The sequence below is a fragment of the Anomaloglossus baeobatrachus genome, chromosome 5 (genome assembly GCF_048569485.1).
Source record: "Anomaloglossus baeobatrachus isolate aAnoBae1 chromosome 5, aAnoBae1.hap1, whole genome shotgun sequence".
Lineage (NCBI taxonomy): Eukaryota > Metazoa > Chordata > Amphibia > Anura > Aromobatidae > Anomaloglossus > Anomaloglossus baeobatrachus.
In genome coordinates this window covers 19,106,033-19,112,692 of record NC_134357.1, presented here as the reverse complement: position 1 = coordinate 19,112,692, position 6,660 = coordinate 19,106,033, and positions in this window count along the sequence as shown.

Genomic DNA, 6,660 nt, shown 5'->3' with positions numbered 1-6,660 from the left:
CCGGGAGACATCCGCGCCGCCCGGCAGCATGGAGGAGGGCGGCATTATCACACAGCCTCAGCTGCCCAGGGCCCTTTCGACAGCGGCGGTGGTTGGAAAGCAGAGCAGCGGCGGTAATGGGCCCGAACGCGGCGAGGAGGCGCAGCACAGGGGAATCCCCTCCACTCACATAATGGCGGCAGCTGCAGCGCCGGAGACCCACCGCCCGAGGGACCGGGAGAAAACAGAGCAGCGTACAGAGCGGGACGCCGAAGGCCAGGATGGGGGTAAGGCTCTGGGGAAGCCCCTGATAATGATGCAGCCAGCCCAACAGACTAACAGGGGGAATCAGCAGCAGGACTATAACGACATCCCCCATGGGGTACCCTATGAGCGGGAAACACTAGAGGAATACAGGGAGGCATCGCTCAGTACAGAGCAGTTAAGGCTCAGGAGCCTTGGTGATGAGCCACTTGTTACTGCTGTACACAGTACATTAGAGGCCCCTCTAATCCCTGCTCCCAGTAGTGCCCGGCCTAAACGGATGGAAAGGGGACCTCCGGTAAACGCCCTAGACACGGTGGGGGACTCCTATATAAGTGAAACCTCATCATCCCCTGAAAGAGGACGGATACCAGCTGCCCTCAGGTCTCCTCCACACAGTCCGGAAGATGGAGACATTGGAGAGAGGGGATCAGAGATATGTGTCTGGGATGATCTTAAGGCCCGTATCCGAGCTATCCCAACTAGAGAAGAAATGGAGGATTACATCAGCAGAATGGAGGCTTCATACAAAGCAGAGTCTAAGTCCATGAGAGGAGAAATGCAGCAGTTAAACGTACGCATGACAGCTTCCGAGACGTGCTCAGCCTCTATGTCTGCACAGCTTTCCCAACAGGCACAGACTCTTGCGGCACAAGCTATCCAAATAGAGAACTTGACGAACCTGTTAGACGATTTAGAGAACAGGGGCAGACGTAATAACATCAGGATACGGGGTATCCCCGAGTCCGTAGCCCCCCAGGACTTGGATGCATCATTAGGACGTCTGTTCAACTCCATTTTGGACCTACCAAGGGATTCCCACCTGGAATTGGACAGAGCACATAGATCTCTGGGCCCCAGACCATTGGACAATGCTAATCCTCGGGATGTAATATGTAGAGTCCATAAGTATAAAAAAAAAGAAGAAATCCTGGCCAAAGCTAGGCAAAGGGACTCTGTCTTGTTTAAGAATACACCGATCCAATTACTCCCGGATTTGTCTAGGCACACTCTACAGAAGCGCAGGGCCCTGAGACCTCTATTGGACGTTCTACGACAGAGAAATATTCTGTATTCTTGGGGTTTCCCCTTTAAACTACAGGTTCGACATGCTGGAGGTTCTCATGTGCTCCATTCTCTAATGGATATTCCATCCTTTTGTGCAGCCCTCGGATTACCGGTCGTTCATATCTCAGACAAGGAGTGGCCACGAGTGCACAGCCTCCCTGGAGAGTCAACCACCAACCCTCTACCGCGACGAGAAATTACTCGTAGGAAAAATCGGGGCTCACAGCGAAAGAAAGGGGTGGAAATGACACCAGCTGACTGTGAGGGGGAGTGAGATCATCCCACCCTTTCCAGTCTTGGACATGTTGTTGAATCCAGATCTTGCAGGCCGGTTTAGAGTTGATTCAGAATTTATTTCGGCTAAGTTCTGACCTGAGCCATCAGTCTCAGGAACGTAATAATAGCTAAATATTTTTGATGTCTTACTAGTTAATTACTAACAGTTATTTGAAGTTCAATGATAAGTGGGGTGAAGGTGTGTCGTCCTCAAATATTGTTCTAGTTTAAAATACTTCAGTTTAAGGGGTCTGGGGCCTGTTCGGGGGAGACGGGCCTCTTTTGAAAGACTACTCCCCACCGGGGTTCTACACGCTGCGGGCAGGTGTAGGTTATACTGACCCCAAGACCACGGCCTAATACTATTGTTGAGGGCCTATCTTCTTTTTCTTAGTCTTTTTCTTCCCTTTTCTTCTTATTTCCTCTTTTACATTCTTTTTTTCTTCCTCTTCTCTTTTTCCTTCTTTCCTCTCTTCCTTGCTCCCATCTATAACTAGTCCTATCGCTAACTCTCCTTAGTAGTTGTACTACCTCTTCTCCTCTCTTCCCTTCTGCACATCACCTCCCCCCCCCCCCCTTACCCCCCCCCCTCTTCCTCGCCCCTTTCTGACAATAATAATTTCCTGTTCCTTGGGGGACCTATAGACGGGGAGATGGAGGCCCTTAGATTATGTTCACTCAATGTAAGGGGATTCAATATCCCACAGAAGCGCTCGCAGGTCCTTTACTCCATGCACAAACAGAGGACACAAATTCTCCTGTTGCAGGAGACGCATTTCAAAACCGGCAATATACCAGCATTTAAAGATAGATTCTACCCCGTATGGTACCACAGCACTAACCCGGAGGCTAAGTCTAAGGGAGTCTCTATAGCAATACATAAACAGCTTGCGCATACGATCATTGATACATGCATAGATAGCCAAGGTAGATACGTGTTCCTCAAATTGAGGGTATTCAATATGGTGTTTAGCATTGCTAATTGGTATCTTCCAAACAATAACCAGGTCTCTATGTGCAGATCTCTCCTGAAGACACTGGCGGACTTCGCAGAGGGGACGCTGCTTATCGGCGGGGACTTTAATTTTACCCTAAATCCAGCAGTAGACTCCTCCTCTGGAAGAGGCCCAGGTCGGCGTCGCGAGATGGGTTCTTTGAGGCGGGACCTCCATGCCCTCCAGCTGATAGACATTTGGCGCATTCTGAATCCACAGGGTAAGGACTATACTTTCTTCTCCCCCCCACATAATACATACTCTAGAATTGACTTCTTTTTGGTGGGACAGCGAGCCCTTTCTTGGCAACCGATAGCTAAAATTGGAGATATATTCTGGTCAGACCATGCCCCAATTTACTTGTCCCTACAGATCCCCCCTGTCACTCAGCGCCCATGGACATGGAGGCTAAATAGCAATCTTCTCAAAGATAGCATATGCCAGAAAGAGTTGCAGGACACAATAGAGTCCTTCGTCCAGGTACATAAAGGAGATCCAACATCACCTCCGGTCCAGTGGGAAACATTGAAATGCGTCCTGAGGGGAGTGCTGATTAAGCACGGCTCCAGACTTAAAAAAGAAAGGACAGAGGAGGTGAACGGTTTATTGCAGCAGATTCACCGATTGGAGCTTCGGCATAAGCAGACGCTCGCCCCAACGGATATGGCTGACCTTATTCAAAAGCGAGCTGCGCTTAAGGACCTTCTGGACCGGAGGTATTTGTATCAGAAAGAACGTATGAAGCGATTCTTTTATGAGGCGGCAGATAAATGCGGACGTCCTCTGGCACGCATGCTACATCCCAGGGCTGCCATTTCATACATCCCATTTATCAAGACACAGAGAGATGGGAACACACACGATCCAGGGGAGATCCTTGAAGTCTTCAAATCATACTATGACAAGTTATATAACATTAAGGGTCAGTTCGCGGACCTCGCCCCAACGGAATTAGGGGAAAAAATAAGAAAATATGTAGGAGATACTGCCCTCCCCCCTCTGGATGTCTTGCTTTCTGGGGCTTTGGAGGAGGACATTTCAGAAATAGAGATAGGTGCCGCTATTCGACACACTCCCTCTGGTAAATGCCCGGGACCGGATGGATTCACCCCGGCTTTTTATAAACTGTTCGGAGCACAGTTGGCCCCAATTATGGCCAGAACGTTTAACTCCTTGGATGGAGAGGTTGGATTCGTTCCTCAGTCCCTAGAGGCACACATTAGTGTAATCCCCAAGCCCGGGAAGGACCTAGCACATGCTGCAAATTATCGACCCATATCTTTGTTGAACATTGACATTAAACTTTTCTCTAAGATACTGGCGGACAGATTGGCGCCCTTGCTGCCCCCGAGTATACATACAGACCAGGTGGGCTTTGTCAAAGGCCGTGAAGCCAGGGATAATACCATCAAGACTGGACTTCTGGTAGCGAAGGCCAAGCTTGAATCAATCCCCATGGGCTTATTGTCCATCGATGCAGAAAAGGCCTTTGACCGGGTCCACTGGGGATTCATGAGAGCAGCCCTAGATCAACTGGGATTGGGTCCCAAGTTCCTACAAAAAATCTTTGCGCTATACTCTGGTCCGACTGCCCGGGTCCGGATCAATGGTATGTTGTCCTCCTCTTTTGCCATACAGAACGGGACCAGACAGGGGTGCCCTTTGTCCCCTCTGTTATATGTAATTGTTATGGAACATTTGGCGAATGCCATTAGGAAAAATGAGGATATCCAGGGGATTAGATGTGGTTCAGTCCATCATAAAGCGGCATTGTACGCAGACGATTTATTATTATATGTCAGTCAACCCCACACCTCCCTACCATCATTGATGAAGGAACTTGAACGATTTGGCCACTTAAGTAATTTTAGGGTCAATTTTTCTAAATCGGAGGCCTTGAATATCTCGTTACCCCAATCAGAGGTTAGTCGGATCGCCTCCAATTTCCCGTTCAAGTGGAAACCTGAGGCAGTGAAGTATTTGGGGGTGTACATTCCGGCAGATTTATCTAAATTATACACGCTTAATTACCTAACCCTGCTAAACCGAACAATTAAAAATCTAACATCCTACAATGGATTGAGACTATCGTGGTTTGGTAGGATGAACGTGATTAAGATGGACATTTTACCCCGTTTTTTATACATTTACCAAACTGTCCCTATAATACCCCCAAGTGGGTTTTTTCAGAGCCTACGTTCAGCTTTGGTGCGCTTTGTGTGGGGGGGGAGGAGGCCTCGGATTGGGTTGCGCTCCTTGACTCGCCTAAAGGAAAAGGGGGGAGCTGGACTCCCTGACTTTAAAACATACTTCCAGGCCTCAGCTCTGGTCCGTGTGCTGGATTGGACTTTCCAAAACAAACATAAACAATGGGTACAGATAGAACAGACAGATATTCCAGTCCCTCTGGGCCATCTCCCCTGGATACCACTACCAGACAATTCCATGATGGGTTCGGCACCGAAATACACAAGGGACACCCTCAAAGTTTGGCACACAGTATCAGGCAAATTTGCTCCATCAAACACTCTAGGCCCCCTGTCTCCTCTCTTTTCTTGCCCTTCTTTCTGTCCTGGTTATCGGAAGAGCGCTTTTCTCGGATGGAGGGCAGTGGAGGACACCCGCGTTGGAGACATTCTCGTGGATGGTAAGCTGCCTGACTTTCAGGATATCAGATTGCGGCCCATGGGGAGAGGAGTGCAGTGGTTTGAATACGTACAGCTGCGGTCGTTTCTCGCTGCACGGGAGGCAGAGGGCCTGATCCGCAGAACTCTTACTCCACTGGAGGAACTGTTCAAAAGGGGGGACTCCCCGGATCATGCAATCTCCCTCATATATAAGGTCCTCATCGGACATGGGGGAGCTGATAAGACAAACTACCAGCTGGCTTGGGAACGGGATCTGGGGGAGACCATCTCACAGGAGGAGTGGGCGAAAAGTTTCTTATTCAGCCACAAGATGTCAATTGCATGCTCTGCCCAGGAGAAAAATTATAAAATATTAACACGATGGTATCAATATCCGTCAAAGCTTCACGCGATCTTCCCACAGGTCTCCCAAGTGTGTTGGAGGTGTAACAAGGAGAAGGGCACCATGATTCATATCTGGTGGGAGTGTCAGCTGATAAAACCCTTTTGGACTAAGGTATTTGACAACTACCGACTCATAACTGGGAGACAGGTGGTAAGTTCTCCTAAAATTGCCCTACTTTCCATTTTGCCACAGTCAATCTCTTACCACAAGAAAGACATCCTGAGATTCTGCATAACAGCCGCCCACTCGGTAATTCCAAGACATTGGAAAACGACCACAATTCCTCCAATCACAGAATGGTATTCGGAAATGACCGATATCTACAGAATGGAGGAAATGTCGGCTGACCTCTCTGGATATGGAGCTAAGTTTTATACAACCTGGAGTGAGTGGATGAGTTTCCATGACTCCACGGATTTCCATAAGCTTTTTTAAGAAACCTGAAATGGGTGGACAGGGACACCTGCTTGCGCGGAGAGATATGGAAGGAGGAACAGGGGCTTCGGCTTGACCCTTGGTCACGGGTCCCCCAGGTGACCTCTTTCCCTTCCCCTCCCCCCCTCCCGCCCCCTCTTCGCCCCCTCCCTGCTTTCTCTTTTCTCTTATATGTATCTTTTATAATGCTCTTTACTCATTCATATCCATAATCTTGTTGGAGTCTTTAATCTCTCTGGAAGTGACGAACAATATAATATTTCTTAAGATATACTGTCCTAGTGACCCAGGAAGTCCAAATGTAGTCGTTTGTGGCTACATTCCTTGTATTGCATGAACTCAGCTACAGAAGGTCATGGGGATGCGGGGGCACTGTTTGGAATGGACAGAGGGAGTTGTGTCTTAGGACACATAAGGACATAACTAAACAGTTCAGTACATTTTTGTGTTGGAAATTTGTAAATGTTTTCAATATATGCTCATGATGTTTATTGTAATTATGAAAAAATACTTAATAAAAAAGATTGAACATAATAAATAGTGGCATTCAAATAACGCTGCATGTACCAGTCATCATCCAGTATCTGTACCCATACAGATACAAAGTGCT